The 15,965-nt window shown below is 32.1% G+C and overlaps 1 long non-coding RNA gene across 1 annotated transcript; it reads right to left on the bottom strand.

Moving 5' to 3' along the window:
- Positions 1–1,219: 1,219 nt before the first annotated feature.
- LOC134241777 (uncharacterized) lies at positions 1,220–14,889 on the bottom strand. The gene is made up of 3 exons (XR_009986731.1): positions 14,811–14,889; positions 11,930–12,094; positions 1,220–1,459 (listed from the first exon to the last, which is right to left on the bottom strand). It is a non-coding gene; the product is annotated as an uncharacterized LOC134241777 (long non-coding RNA).
- Between the last annotated feature and the right edge of the window lie 1,076 nt (positions 14,890–15,965).

The following is a 15,965-nucleotide window of genomic DNA, read 5'->3' as shown; positions in this document are numbered from 1 at the left end:
TCTTTGTTATATTCTCACACTAAATTGTCTACGGATTTCATCCATTTACCTCGTCATGGCAAGGAGCACATGGGGGATGTGACTGCACTACAGGGGATGCTTACTCCTCCATGGCACCTAATCTGTTCTAATATTTGAGGAGGTGTCTGCTTGCCTCGATATATACCTATGTTACATATATTTTATATTCTCCGTTACACTCACATTTCATACATTTTCAAGGAAAACAAAAAAGGGAAATTAGGAAAAATAGATTTAAAAATATTTATTTATTTCAATGTAATGTTAAACTATATTTGCTTGAAAGCAGATTCACAGCTTTTTCTGTCAACTTACAATTGATTGAACACCCTTCGGACCGGACCTTACCGTAGGGAAACTGCTCTCATCAGCTTTTTATAGTTGATGATATTGTGGTTCTTCTAATGATAAAATGCTTGTTAAAATCTGGAGTAAATCGAAGGTAATTATTCAAAATAAAAAAAAAAAATATTTCATATTCCCTCCTATTCACACTTTAATATTCAAAAATGTTTAAAACGCATGGGGTATTTTCAAAAATATGTTTTTCAGTTATTGTGATTTTCATGAAAATTAAGCCAAAATTTCTTTCCATATTAATTCCACTAAACTGTGCTATAAAGTATTTTTCAATTATTTTGCAATTCAGGAGGTACATGTACATGTATGTATCAAGAGACGTATTAATATCAGATATATTGAAAATGATGGTATAAATAAATATTTAAAAAAAAAATGATTGCTTTTATTGAGATATATCATATTGAAAACCTAGTCCGATCTTTGTATTATTTTATGGAATGTTGAAAAGATTTTGCTGAATATCTTAAGAACTTTTATTCTGAATACAATAAAGACATTTGAAAAATAAAACGGTTAACTATAAATATGATTTGACTTTATAAAAAGATAAAATTCTTCAATATTTACATTATATATACATTATATTAGCTTTAATATTTAGGAACAAACTGTATAAGATGTCAAATATTTGAAAAATAAACAAATATTAAAGATAAAGTTCTGAGAGAGATCATAATATCTAGCTGTCTATTATTAGAAAAGGAGTATAAATAAATGTAAAGTACTGAGAATAGTAAATGACATAAAGTTGCTAATACTATCTGTTTAATAAAAGTAAATATCAAAATCATCATAGAAATGACATGACTTAACCAACGTTAACTCTAGTTTTTGTGCCTGATCATCATTCCAGTCTTTTGCAGCGCTTCTCCATATATGAAGGTATTCCATACAGGATTTGTCGAATTATTTTGAATGGCAGATTGTGCGTACAGTCCGTTCAGGTTTGCAATGTAACAGAATTTGTACCACCAGCCTCCGTGATATTCTGTAGCACAGTGTCTAGTATTACTCTTATCATTGTCCTGATCCTTAGTGCTAAATTTACATCCATTGTGATAATACAAACCGTCACCTAAAACAGAGTACATTGCCTATCAATAAAACAGAGAGAAAAAAAAATCATGAACAACTGTTGCAACCGCTATTGAAATAACGACCTATATTGAAATTATTTCAAAAGTGGTTGAGAGTGAATTTCAATAACAAAAACAGGTAGTAACCGCTATTGAATAAACTATCACTATTGTAATAATTATTTCAATAGTGGTTGAGAGTGCATTTCAATAACAAATTGAACACAGATAGTAACCATTATTGAAATAATTATTTTAATAATAGTGGTTGAGGGGGGCATTTCAATAACAAACATAGGTAGTAACCACTATTGAAATACGACCACAATTGAAAGAATTATTTCAATAGTGGGTGAGATTCCTTTCAATGACGACCGTAGGTTGCAACCACTATTGAAATAATGTTCGCTTTTGAAATACAGATTTCAATATGGATTAAAAAATTGATTTCAATATTAACTAAAACAACATAATCATACACTCCTTGTATTTTCTGGAATGAGTATTGTCGAGATATGTAACAACATGTCACAGATGTTATATTTTAATTTGTTCTTACAATTGGCGCGCATTGCCAATTAAAGCGGCACTGTAACGCACAAATGGGAAAATTGACAAATGTAGATTTTGTATGACGCTTGTTAATTTTGGTCAATTCCTAAATGTATTAGGTTTCAGAAAATTACTTGTTTAAAACCTAAAAATTCTATTTTTTAGAAGAAAAACATTAAAAATAAAAGTAAAAATAATTTTAGTGTGCCCCAGATCGAAAATATTGCTCAATACTTCCTCCATCCCATTGTACGCGTGCGCAGAAAAGTTGAATAAGTTTCCATAGTTTCTATGGTTTCAAGTATCCAGGAATAAATGTAAGTAGACCAAATATGTTTACGTTTTACTATGCAAAATTTATCAGCTTCAATTTCCCATGCCTTGCTTCATGTGCTTCTAGTATATGTAAACCCTGTATAAGCATCTCTGTTTCACACCACAATTGACCATGAATGTTTCTTCACCAATACTTCTTTGACGTCTGCGCATCAACTCCAAGTAATCCAGCAAAGACATATGGTCGTGCAGGCGTTATTATTCATCGTCAACAACGACAAGGAAGACATAGGTTGGTGGGTCAAGCCATGGGTTGAGAGGCGCATGTTATTTGGCCAGTATGAAATGCCGTATAACGGGTATTTTCTGCGATTGGAAATTTTTGCGATTTAACCCCTGAAAGGAACCAAATTAATTTTTGCGTTTTCAATTTCTGCGGTTGCACTATACCGCAAAAAATTATTTACGGGGTAAAGTATAGGATCATCAAACTCTAAGATTTATTACAACACTGCCATTATTACGTTTTGTAAATTCATCCAGGCACATGTTTAAAAGGTGCATGAGAACAGGTAATACACTATTTAACTTGATTAAACTACTTGCTTTTAGTAATTCTTTGTAAAATTATGCCTAGTCCCAAATGAAAATAATTATTGTTGTAACATTACTAATCCACTCAAACAGCATTTAAAATCTAATTATTCTAACACCGCAGACTTTAAGTTTAAATGATCAAAATAATTTAAATAAATATAAATATAATGATAATTAATCCCCCAAGCCATAATCTAAAATACCTGTACACTTAAAATTAAGTGCTATCAAAATTAAATCGGGATTTTCCTATGCTAAAACAAACAGTTGTATAATCAACCACCCCAAAAATCACATGTGTCACATTGCGTTGAGGCGTTACTAATACTGTCAGTTGTCTGAATTGAATGAAATTCACGGGTCAATCCATCAAGCCATGTTGTAAACACAAGCAGTTTTTTTAATCACAGTCTCAAGACAATTCACAGGATTGAAAAATGGAAAAAAAGATCGAAAGAAAAACTGCCCAACTGCTATCGGAGTTACGATATCGACCGAATTTTCTCGCTAACGAAGACGAGTCCATGCTTGAGTTTGCAGAAGCACCACTTATTATACTTGCTATATAAAATAATTGAAGTCATATTTAAAATATTTTGCGATTTTAATTTTTGCGGATATGTTCCATCCGCAAAATTCCGCAAAAATTGGACAACCGCAGAAAATACCCGTTATACGGTATTGATGACGGAGATAGAGAGGGAGTGCGAAGGGGATTTTTTGAACTACATGAGAATGTGATAATGCCACCAGTCATGTTCCATGTGCTACTGTAGCGCATTACTCCAAGAATCCAAAACAAGTGAACGTTACAGACGACCACTAGCACTTAGGCCAAAGATGGTTATTATTATCAGGTATTTAGTGACATGAAACAGCTACAAGAACCTCCAGTACATCCCAGAGGTGTCCCAAGCCATCATTCCATCGGCATCGAAAGCAAGTTTTTTGACTTGCCTAGATAGCCAAGCGGTCTAGCGCGCTGTTCCTGCATTGCTAGGAGACAGATTCCGAAGGTCGAGAGTTCAACCCTGGGCTGGGGCGGAAGTGGGTATCCATGTTAAAGTGAAGTTGTTTGTGCTTTCTATATTAATATTTCTTCACTTAGGGCAGTTATGTTAGTTCAAAAGTTGTTGTAAAATGTGCTATATATATATATATATATATATATATATATATATATATATATATATATATATATATATATATATATATATATATATATATATATATATATATATATATATATAGTGAGTTGTATAGTTGAGTTATAAATATATATATATATATATATATATATATATATATATATATATATATATATATATATATATATATATATATATATATATAGTTCAACTCCGGGCTGGGGTGGAAGTGAGTATCCTTGTAAAAGTGATTTTTCTCTGTACTTTCTATATTAATATTTCTTCACTTAGGGCAGTTATATTAGTTTAAGAGTTGTTGTAATTTGTGCTTTATAAATAAAATTAATTTCATCACAACATGTATTGGTAACGATCCTCTAAAAACTAATGTCCAAATAACTGTATCTCACTTCCATTCTCAATGACCGTGTAGTGTAGGGCAGCGTTGTGAGAATTCCATCGGCATCGAAGGCAAGTTTTTAACTTGCCTAGATAGCCGAGCGGTCGAACGCGCTGTTCTGCACTACTAGGAGACAGATTCCGTAGGTCAAGAGTTCAACCCCGGGCTGGGGTAAGTGAGTATCCTTGTAAAAGTGAATTTCTCTGTGCTTTCCATATATATATATATATATATATATATATATATATATATATATATATATATATATATATATATATATATATATATATATATATATATATATATATGCATATATACATATATATATATATATATATATATATATATATATATATATATATATATATATATATATATATATATATATATATATATATATATATTCCCCTTCTCACTCGCACGATCATTCGTACCATGAAACGCATGATAGCACGAGCGCCTTACGTCCAATCGCATTGGTGCACGGTCAATCGCTCGATCACCTAACCACTCGCGCGATCTTTTTGCATTATCTTACAACACTCGCTTTTTATTTTACAACAGTCGCATATAGTCGCAAGATGTATCGTAGGGTTTAATGCACAACGGTCACTTTAGATCATGTGAATTTCGTACGAATACTTTTTCATATGCGATTATTTCAGCAACAGTTTACAATCCAAATAAAAGTTTTTCGGTCGCGCGAATGTTTTGTCACTTCTAATCGTGCGCCAATTGTGAAAGGGCCTTTAGTTCTAAGTATTCCTCAAAGAATTTACTTGGAATGTATTGAACTGAATTCCTAGTAAGCTTTCAGTTTACCTTTATTATAATTATTTTGTAAACGTACTTTATATTTCACTTTCATTTATTAGTCCTGCCAGCGAATAATCATATAATCTATGTGTTGGTAATGTCTGTTCTCAAATATAAAGTGTTTGTCTTATGTGTCTTGTGTTGTGAGAGCGTGTTTGATTTTTACTTCGTAGGTTTATTTTCCTATAAGTACATTAATATTCCTGTCGAACCCAGTGTTTGAGTTTTATTCCTACAAAAGACCCGATGAAATTTTCATAATTGATAAATTTAAAAACTAAAATTGCTTACTGACGCAGTTTCCTTTTTTTTAATATTCATATAATGCATTTGCATTATAAAATTTAAAACATCGAAACCTCTTAGTCAAAATAAAACAATAAGTATACTTTCTATTGAAAAATGCAGGAATAAATATGATAAATTACACATAATTAATAGAATAGACCTTGAGTGATAAACCATTACTTTCAGGCATTTTCCAACCTCACAATTTTAATGGTTCAAGGTTAGAAAACTGCATTTATTTTCACTGAATTTAGTTTAAATTAATCAATAATTGCAAAATACCGTTACATGTACACAACACATGTTACCATATATTTTTAAAGATGTAAGCTGAAAAAAAATATAAGTTCTGCATGTATCAGATTTAAAAATTCGAAAAGAGCTATACGAGTATGCAGCATATTGCAAATTTCTTTGGCCCAACAAAAGTCTTTTTAAAATTTGCTGAATTGAATAAATTGCATGAGAAATATCAAGTAACAAAACAGCTTCAAAGTAGGTAATTGCCGATTATTGTTCTTATCATAAAAAAAATTATGACCTCAAAAACTTGTCGGATATTGTAATTTTTCAGAAAGAGGATAAAATGGCCAAATTGTTAACAATTTTAGCAATAAAATTTATAAAGCGCAGGTCTGCTCAAGAACAATTGTTACATACTAGTATTTCATTGATATTATCATTCTACACATTATATAAAAATCTTTAGCTTGAGCAGACCTGCGCTCGGTGACTTTTACTCAAAATATTACCGCATATTTGAGTTCATCTCACAATATGCGTCGTTATCAAAGCTCCATATCCTTTAATTATATGTCATCATTCACCTTCCTTTTTGTGAAAAATCGAGTAAATGAGATAAGCCGGAATTTGTTTATCCATTGTTTTGAACGTAGTTTATTGATATCAATCAAAAGGATTGGAAACAAGTTTAAATAACTTAGTGAATTCCTTAAATCCATTCATACAGTGTCAGTACGTAGTCACTAGGTTTACGGGTTATCTCCCCTTTTCTATGCATCAATGAAAGTGAAAGGTGGGTGATGAAAGTATCCGATTTATTTTTCTGTATTATGAAATATTTTATCATAATTTCCAGTTTTAAAGTTAAGTTTCAGTCAAAGAATTAACATGGATTATCTTATCAACATTGATATTGCTCGATGGCAAATATTTCATTGGATTGAAACAGATCGATTTGCCTCCCGTCCATACTTTAAACACTGGCACATGGTACAAGATATACAAGTATGGTAATAATAACCAACTTCATCAGTATATTTTGAATGAAGAAAAGCGTACTTAGTGAAATATTATTTAAACAAAATGAGCTAATCTAAAAATAGGTCTGAACTTCAACTTTATTCGGTCCATGTTATTCAAGGTCATTGGTCAAACATCCGTACACATGGTAGCCTATATTTAGATACTTACATAGATCCCTTGGCCTATCTTTAGGGGGTTTAGAAATGGGAATATGTACATAGTTATAATTCTTACAATATGAGTATGGTTTTGTAACTTGTGGCTTGTTGTATTTATCAGTTTATTCAAAATATTTTGTGACATTTAAAAAAAAAAAAAAAAAAAAAAAAAAAAATTTGCCTTAAAACAGTGAATAAATAGAAAACATACAGATTGAGAATAAATTAAAGTTTGATAACGCTATTGTATCATGTCTTTAGAAATGTTATTTACCCTGATTCACATAGGAACAGAACTCTAATTAAAGGATATAAATTTTCAATCAAGGCCATTCAACTTTAACAATGGTCCAAAGAGAGGCATGAAAGGTATGGAATTGCAACAAAGGCAGTAATCAATTGTGAAATAAAATAATTCGAAGTAAAATAAAGAACAAATTGTGGTGCTTTGGAATGTTATATTACAATTAATGCATTTTTATGTATATGAATTTAACATGAAATAAGATTAAGATGTGTATTTGTTTATACATATTTACAGTTGTACATGTACACATGCTATGACAAAACTCAAGGTAAGTAAATACGAATGATGACTAAATAGATTTTGAGTAAAAAAAAAAAAAAAAAAAAAAAAAAATTCAGTTGGATGGAAGCATTGCAATGAACAATTCAGGCTGTAAAAGCTGGGGGCATAGGTTCTATGCACCCGAGTTGAATTGTACATTGTCTGTCAAATCTACATATTAATAGTTATATTAGGACCAGCAGCATCCTCATCTATTCGGATATCTCTTCTCTTAGGGGGTGACAAGGAGGACAACTTCAGAACAATAACAATGTGTGCATAGTAATTTAGGGCCTCAATGGTTCACTAGTTGATAAAGATAGGATTCCCCGAATTTTATTTTAATGAAGTACATGTAGATATCTATTATCTAGCAAGTCTAGCTATTATTTTGCTGGTTAATATATGTATATATAAGTGTTCAGATTAAGTAAGAGGGGGTCAAAGGCTTGTTTCACATATAAATTCTGTGTTGACATTTCGTTGGTTTGGTTAAAGTTATATATAAAGGAAATAAATGAAGGTCAGGCTGTTTGTTCATTTGGAAGCCGTCTTCAGTGTATATGAACATAATTATGAATTTTTCTAACAGGGCCTGTACCTTATTTGAGTAGGTTTGATGATATCATGATAACACAATAAAGACACATACATTTAATGACTTCTCACCCCTTAACTGCATAAAGGCCTTGTATTTTATATAGTTGTGTTTAGTAAATGAAAAGTTTTGTACCATCTTAAGTTAACTTATTTTACTAAATTTATCATATAGACTAATTCACAAATGTCATAATTCACACAGAGAATAATTTCAGCACGGGCTTTTATTTCCTGACAATGTTCTTTAAGACTTATACAAGAGGAAAATCTTTAGGTATTTAAATATAATTCTACAAATAAAAGACTATAAAATAAATAATAATTTATAGGCTAATCTTGTCAAAATTATTAGTAAATTAACATTTATTCCTTTGAGTTATCTTTCTCATCAGGGAAAGTGAACCTCAAAATAGGAAATGCAACTTCAAGTCCCTGAACTTTTACCAGTTTTAATCAAGTAATTCAGTTTTGCAAAGGGATGAGGGACATATTACAGAGTTTTTAGGTGCTAAAGTCAATGCAGGCTCATTTGAATAAGGCTCGCAGTGCTGATCTTTCTATGTATTTTCCTTATGGCATATGCTGTATAAATGGTCATAATAATAAATAAGTCAACAAATAAATAAAATAGAGAGGTTTATAATGAGACTTCCAGTATAAGGTTTAAAATGGGGCTTAAATTTTTGTCAGTGTTGGTTTTTGCTGTGTCTCAAAGTTATTAGATACAAAAGATTTGCTATTTTTACACAGATAAAACTTGCTTCAGTTAAAATTCTATATTCACAGATTTTAAACTCATAAAGGATAAATTGTTTAGGTAACTGGTTTTATTAATGTGGAATTAGAAGATTTAAAAAATAAATAAATAAATGAGATGAAAGAACTACATAAGGCGAGATTTCCAAACAGCATAGAGATACAAATTCGGGGTGGGGGGGGGGGGGGGGGGTTAGATACATATTGTACCACAGGCTAGATTATAATCTGATCCATTCCCTACAATATTTTCTTTTTAATAGTAGGCGCTTACTGTTAGCTTACACATATGCATATCTTAGGGGCATTTCTTCATTGAAAATATCAGTTCAAACCCAGTTGCCATTCGCATGTAATATGGTATGTGTTTATCCCTCATGTGAGCAGTTAGCTGAATTATTTTCTGTTTACACATTAATCTCATATGGGATTAAGATGCATTAGTCGGTGCATAATTGCATATGTAAATGTAGTTTACATCCATGCATTAGCTAATGGGTACAAATACAGGTTACTCCTACATGTATAAGAGCCTCGGTTAACGCTCCTTATGTACCTCGGAGCCAAGCCAAAAGTATCTCGTCGTGAATCTCTAGCATGCTGGAGTAAAATATAGGTTAGCTAGGGGATACAAATACAAATCCACAAGTGAGTAGGAGTTAACGTTTCATAGTGCTAAGATTAGATAAACTTCGACAGCATTTTAGGGTGTTATAGAAAGGATAGGTTTACACTAACTTAGCATATTAATTTTCATGCTCTCTATCATAAAGCTATTTTTTTTTACAGCCTTAAAAAGAATTATAAGTCTATATTTTTAATAACCCATTCCACAGCATATTTTTGCAGGAGGAAAGGGGGGGGGGTCCCTCCCCAAAATTCCCAAAGTAGGAAGCTTAAGGTGTAGTTAGATCATGCCTTTTTGATAGAGTATCAGCTGGAATGGGATTTAGAATAAAGGTTTTAGTCATATGTGCCTTACATGTCTTGTGCAGTCCATCTACATTGACAAATTAATGCTTAGGGGTAAATACAAAGTACCCTATTGTGTTTCTTGGCTTCAAAGGTAAATAGTATATACAAGATTTAATCAATTTTACATGGTCTTCAGAAGAGCTTGGTTTAAAAAATAAGTAGTACTTAGATAAGCTCATTTCTTCAGAACTGGCAAGATACATTACAAAATATCACAAAACATGTTCTGCACTTGACAGAGTGGGAATGTGAACACTTAAAATTATTGTCTACAATACAGGAACAACTTAATCATCCTGAAAGGGGGGGGGGGGGTAGAGAGTATAGGTGCTCATTCATCTTGTTTGTAATCTTTGCAGGAAAGTATATTACAAATTTTTTTATTTCAAATGACCTAAAAATGAATAAGAAATAAAATTCAAATGAATAAACCAATAAATTAAAAAAAGGGGGATAAATCTAGATAAGACATATTTTTCTACTTTATTTTCTTACATTAGCCCAGTTAGTTCTTTCTTTCTGACTGAGTAAAATAGCTGGATATTAGTAATAGAAATAGAGACCCAAAGCAATACAACTTAAAGATATAAAATCAGGGAAAAGGGGGGGGGGGGGTAAGGCACTGTAAATTTGAAGGGTTACCAGATTTATTTTAATGCAGCATAAATCTACAGTGGGTTGGAAATGAGAGAAAGTGATGTTTACGATGGATGGGTTGCTGAGGGTTTTGAGTAGGCTAGGAGTCCATGGTGGGTGGTTAAATTGAAGTTGCCTACCCCCACCAGGTGGCGGTGGGCACCTACGGTGCCCATGTGGCGAAATCGTCACCTTCAATTTAACCATTGAACTGTTGATTTTGTTGACTTTTTGTGGTTGATGTTGATATATGTGATGGTTGATGTTGATATATGTGATGTTGACTTTGAAAATTAAATCTTATATAATGTAAATCTAAAGCAAAATAATATAATTAAAAGACAATTTGTGTTGAAATGTGTCCGTAGCACGATTGAGGTCAACCCAGCGTGCTACTTTTCCCGTCAGGGAGGGCACAACTTATGTTCATGTTGGGGGTATGCCATTTTGCCGGCTGTCCCACTGTTGTGTAGACCACTGTGGACAATACCTGCCAACTCGAATAAAACATTAAACTTAAATACTTAGCATTTGTTTATTATATATAGGTCTTTGATAACGAAGTAATATATATCTTTTTCTGAAGAAATCATAGTAATTTTTAATTCATGACATGTCATTTTCCTGACATCATATAAAGTCATTTCTTTTTAAAATATTTAATGCTTTGAAGTCTGCAGATATACCCCTGTTTTAGGACATAATTATATATTTCCTCGTCAAGGTTTGATTTTGGGGGCAAATACTAGAATAAAGTCCTTTATATTTTTGATTTTATAATGGAAATTATACGAAAACTTGTCCAAATACATCATTATGATGTTGAAAGCTAACAATATTTGCATCTCTCTAAATACATTTGAATTGTGAATATTAGGGAATACATTCTACACACGGCACTTGTTTCGGGAATAAAATTTAACCCATAGTATAATAATAAAACAAGGTATCTAATTCCAAATTACATGGAGTACCCTCTCCCTTAGAATCGTGCTCATTTACACTTTCAGAGAAATGGCAATGGCAAACTGTTTATACCTATGTCATCTACGATAATTTATCTACACAACCATATATGGCTTGCTTGTCTTTGTTTTCTTTAATCTCCGTAAACAGCGCCCAAACTCCACTCGCCGAGTGGAAAAGTCGAACTAACCATAAAACGGTATGTGCTAATCTCGGGCAAAGAGAAAAATTAAAGAATGCGTGGGTTCAAAAATTCAACTCCAGATTTTAAATATTGTATTGAATAAATAAAATTTCACATAGTGTCTTATTTTCCATAAAAAGTAACATAAATACCATGTATGGTTCCTTTTCATTTAAATGAAATTAGTTCAGATCAGATTAAGAATTTTTTCAGAATATTTTATTATGTAAAATTATTTCATGTACAAATGTTATATATAAATATATAATATAAATAAACTTACCTGCTGTTCCATTATACCCTGACACACTCAGATTGTATTTACTATCCTCATCAGTGATATAAAATGTGGAAAAGTGAGCGTATGCTTTAACGCCATTAAATCTTTGTAGCTCAACCCGGAGTTCCTGGTCTTTGTTCTTTGTCAGCTCATAAATTGCGTCATTCCCTTTGAAACAAATATAAAAACTCTTATAGTGTATTATATTATGACACTGTAGATTCTTTGTTCATTGTCACCTCATATAGATTGCGTCATTTCCTATGAAACATGCATATATCATATTATATTATGGCACTGATTACCCTTCATAGTTTCTCGACAATATTCGACAAACGTGTAGACTTGTGAATTGTTTTATGCGCCTGGATCGATAGATCCTGGGCGAATATTGTTTTTGTCCTGTCTGTTTGTCTGTCTTTCTGTTGTAAACTTTAACCTTCGCCATAACTTTTGAACCATGAGAGATAGAGACTTCATATACTTAGTATACATACTCCACTTATTAAGCTCTTTCAAATGATATCAGGACAGACACCTTGTGACTTTGACTGTGACCTATATGCTAAAAAAAACTTTTTCGATCTTTCTCCATAACTTTTGAACTAAAGGAGAAAGAAACTTCATATTCGGAAAACATACTCTAATACATAAGTTCTTTCAAATGACACCAAGTCTTTGACCTTGTGACCTTGACTGAGTCCTTTATGCTAAAAATAGGATGGATATATATCATCGCGGGAATCCGAAGATGTAGCTATCACAGGTACTTGGAACCCCCCCCTCGGTTGTTCCGTACCCCAGTGGGTTTATTTACTTTAAAATAATATTTTCTATGATATATTCATAAAGTATTATGACCGAAAAATCCAAAATTTAAGGGGAAAGAAGGCTAGTATTAGCCTTTTATAAATTCATACCTTCTTATACTAAAACAAAACGTTCTGTTTTAGTATCAAAAATATGAATTTTCCCCGTCCCTAAGCACATGTGGTAACTAAACATTTGTCTGGAACCTTTTTAATTTATGCGTAACAAGTTATTTTTATTCCCCCCCCCTCCCGAAGTTACATTTCTTTGTTGTCCCCCTCAATGGATATTAATTGCTTCATACAGGCCTGAAAATCTTTGTCACATAGCGCTTTCATTCTAAAAATATTTTAATATAGATTATTTCACCCTTATTTAGTTTAGAAAAAAGAAAACAAAACCATACTGAGTATGCATTCTGATTTCATATGCTCTTGTGGTAACTATGTCAAGCCAGCATAACAGAAAATAAGTGCTGGAGGAAAACAAAACTGCGGGCAGAAAATTGAGGAACAATCACTTGCGTGCATAAACACTGAGATTTTATTGTTTGAATAAATATGTAATGCAAACAATTTTAATATAAACATTTTGTAGAAAAGGGACAACTGGAAGTAAATGAACACATTCTTGAGTAAGTATTTTCTGAGACTGATATCATGCGCCGATTTAGAGGGGGGTGTTCCGGGACATACCGCAGCATACCCCATCCCAACTGCGATTTTTTTTTTGACACGATAACTTGGCAGATAATAAATTCCTTGTCTATGATACCACACCTTCCTTTTTTTGTCAGTCAAGTTTTAGAGATTGTTTCTTCACAGTATATGTATTTGAAAATTGCAAGTATTTTTTATTTTACTCCAGGATGTTAGAGGTTTACGCAGAAATACATGTACTTTTAACAACGCGCCGCTTAATGTTCAGTCATGTATACTATATATATATACCGAGTGCATACTCTAATGTAAAGGGTCAATATCTATAAAAACTTGACAAAAGCGGAAAACATAAAATATCGAAGTATTGGTATGACGGACAAGGAATTCATGTATATTTTACTTATTTTTATTTTCAGTGTGTGTGTAGGGGGGGGGAGCAAAGTACATGAACCAATCGTCAGGTTTCTGATCTTGTTGAGTACTGTAACAAGAATAAAAAAAAAAACTTTTTCCTCAAAACAGTATTGCGTCTATAAATACCTAAACTGACAAATTGTAAAATGCGATTTAAATCTGAAATAAAAACAAGTAATTCGTGATATAATTTTATAATTAATTAAAATGTAGCCTAAACTGGTCTATGTAAAAAGTCGCTTATATTTTTATAGTGTTTAGTGTTTATTGGGCTCAAAGACATCTCTTTTAAAAGTGAATGTCCATATTTCCCTCAATTTCAGGTGCGTAAGAATTTAAATATATACTCAAGTCTTGTTCCGATTTATTGGTACAGTTAAAAGCCCACATGGCAACATCTCGCAAACAATACGTTCCAAACACGACAAAATAGCATGTACTTCCTATTTAACGTTGTCTCTGATGACGTCACGCAACAAGGGAGATAAGCGATTTACAATAAATGATCCACTTGTCACACAGGTAAGTTTAAACGACTATTAGTGATGGAAATTGGTGACAAAAAAATAAATAGACCTCAGAATGTCATTTATATTGTTTCAGAGGCTGAAAATAATGAATAATTATGAATTTTCACAGAAATATTATACTTGACCTTTAACTGATACGATTGCAAATTTAGATTAAAAAACTTACAATTTGGGTTTTGATCACGATTACCCTCCAAATCTCCCCTCTTTGTGGTTCTTAATAACTACATGATACCCAAAAATAATAGAATTATTGAATGGCATATATTTATTCTGAATATAAATAGAACTCAGTTTATTCAATCGAAAGGCGCAAAAGATCAGCACTATTACGTTAGGAATGTATGTGCTTGAATTAATAATCAAAATTAACTTATTTTGATAATTGTACATTCTTCATACTGTAATATGTTTGTATTAAGATGAAACACTATTTTTTACCCTCTAATTTACATAAATTAAACTTACCAATCCAGTAGTTTTTAGAAGGATCTCCAAACCCTTGTTTATATTCTAACCACGTCCTGTAAAAATCTGTAGAACCGTCTTGTCTTCTTTGTATACTCTGAAACATTTTACGTGACGTAGGTTTCAGTTAGAAAACTTCACAATCGAGAAACAATATTGGAGAAAAAACCTGCAAATCTCCTTACAGTAACAGGAAAGTAGATGTAGTATTTGTAGAACACGTGATTAATTAAACATACCGTCCAACCTCCCCCTTCTGTTGTCATATCACAGTACGCAAGCTTTGTCTTAGATGTAATATTAAGTTGATAAACCCCGTCGTGTCCTTGCAGACTCGGCTTTTTCTGTAAAATGTTCCAGCAATCCTGCTCTGTTTGAAAAAAATACAAGTTTACATTATAAAAGTTAGGATTCAGATGTACATATACATTCTTTTGAGCAGACAGCTATCGGAATTTATATCATCAGGACATGAAAATTTCCTTACTAATACGAGGGTTGATCCAAAAGTAATGTCACAACTTTGATAAAATTGCTACCAATCGACGTAAAACAACAAAATTATAAATAATGAAAGCTGCATTTATTTCAAATCAGACCTGAAAAATTCAAAGGAATATGATGTATACTTTCCAAAATATCGGATTATAAACAAAGTGCGTTTATGGGAGTCGCCGCATCTAAATATAACGTCATATGACGGATACCGCCGTTATACTTTTAAGCATTTTCCCATCGTTTCATTAAAAATATTTGAGATGTGCAAACACTTTCACCAATTTCAATCACTTTCTTTAAGAATTCTTGGTACCCATCATACGCTCCCTCTTTTCATAATTAAGCCCTCTGTCAAAATATTTTTAACAGTAGCATAAGACAAACTTAAAAATTCACATGTCACTCTTTCCGTCTGTCTTTTTTGACAATTTTCAAGGAGACACCATTAAACGTTTCCGTTCGACTTCCTATCTTTCGGTCTTCTTGTCCTCTGCTAGTCATTCAATGACCCTTCACCCGCCCAAAATTGCTGAAACCATCTATAAAGAAGTCTCTTATTTACATTTTTTTTCAGTGTGTCTGATTAATCAACGTACCTGTCGCCAGTGACGATTCCCAGTTTGAAGCAAAAATGCATTACAGCTAGTCAAGGCGTTT

This window comes from Saccostrea cucullata, unplaced genomic scaffold (assembly GCF_032062105.1).
Source record: "Saccostrea cucullata isolate Sc308-1 unplaced genomic scaffold, CSIRO_AGI_Scuc_v1 ctg2699, whole genome shotgun sequence".
NCBI classification, from domain to species: Eukaryota; Metazoa; Mollusca; class Bivalvia; order Ostreida; family Ostreidae; genus Saccostrea; species Saccostrea cuccullata.
This window is presented reverse-complemented; position numbering and strand designations above follow the sequence as displayed.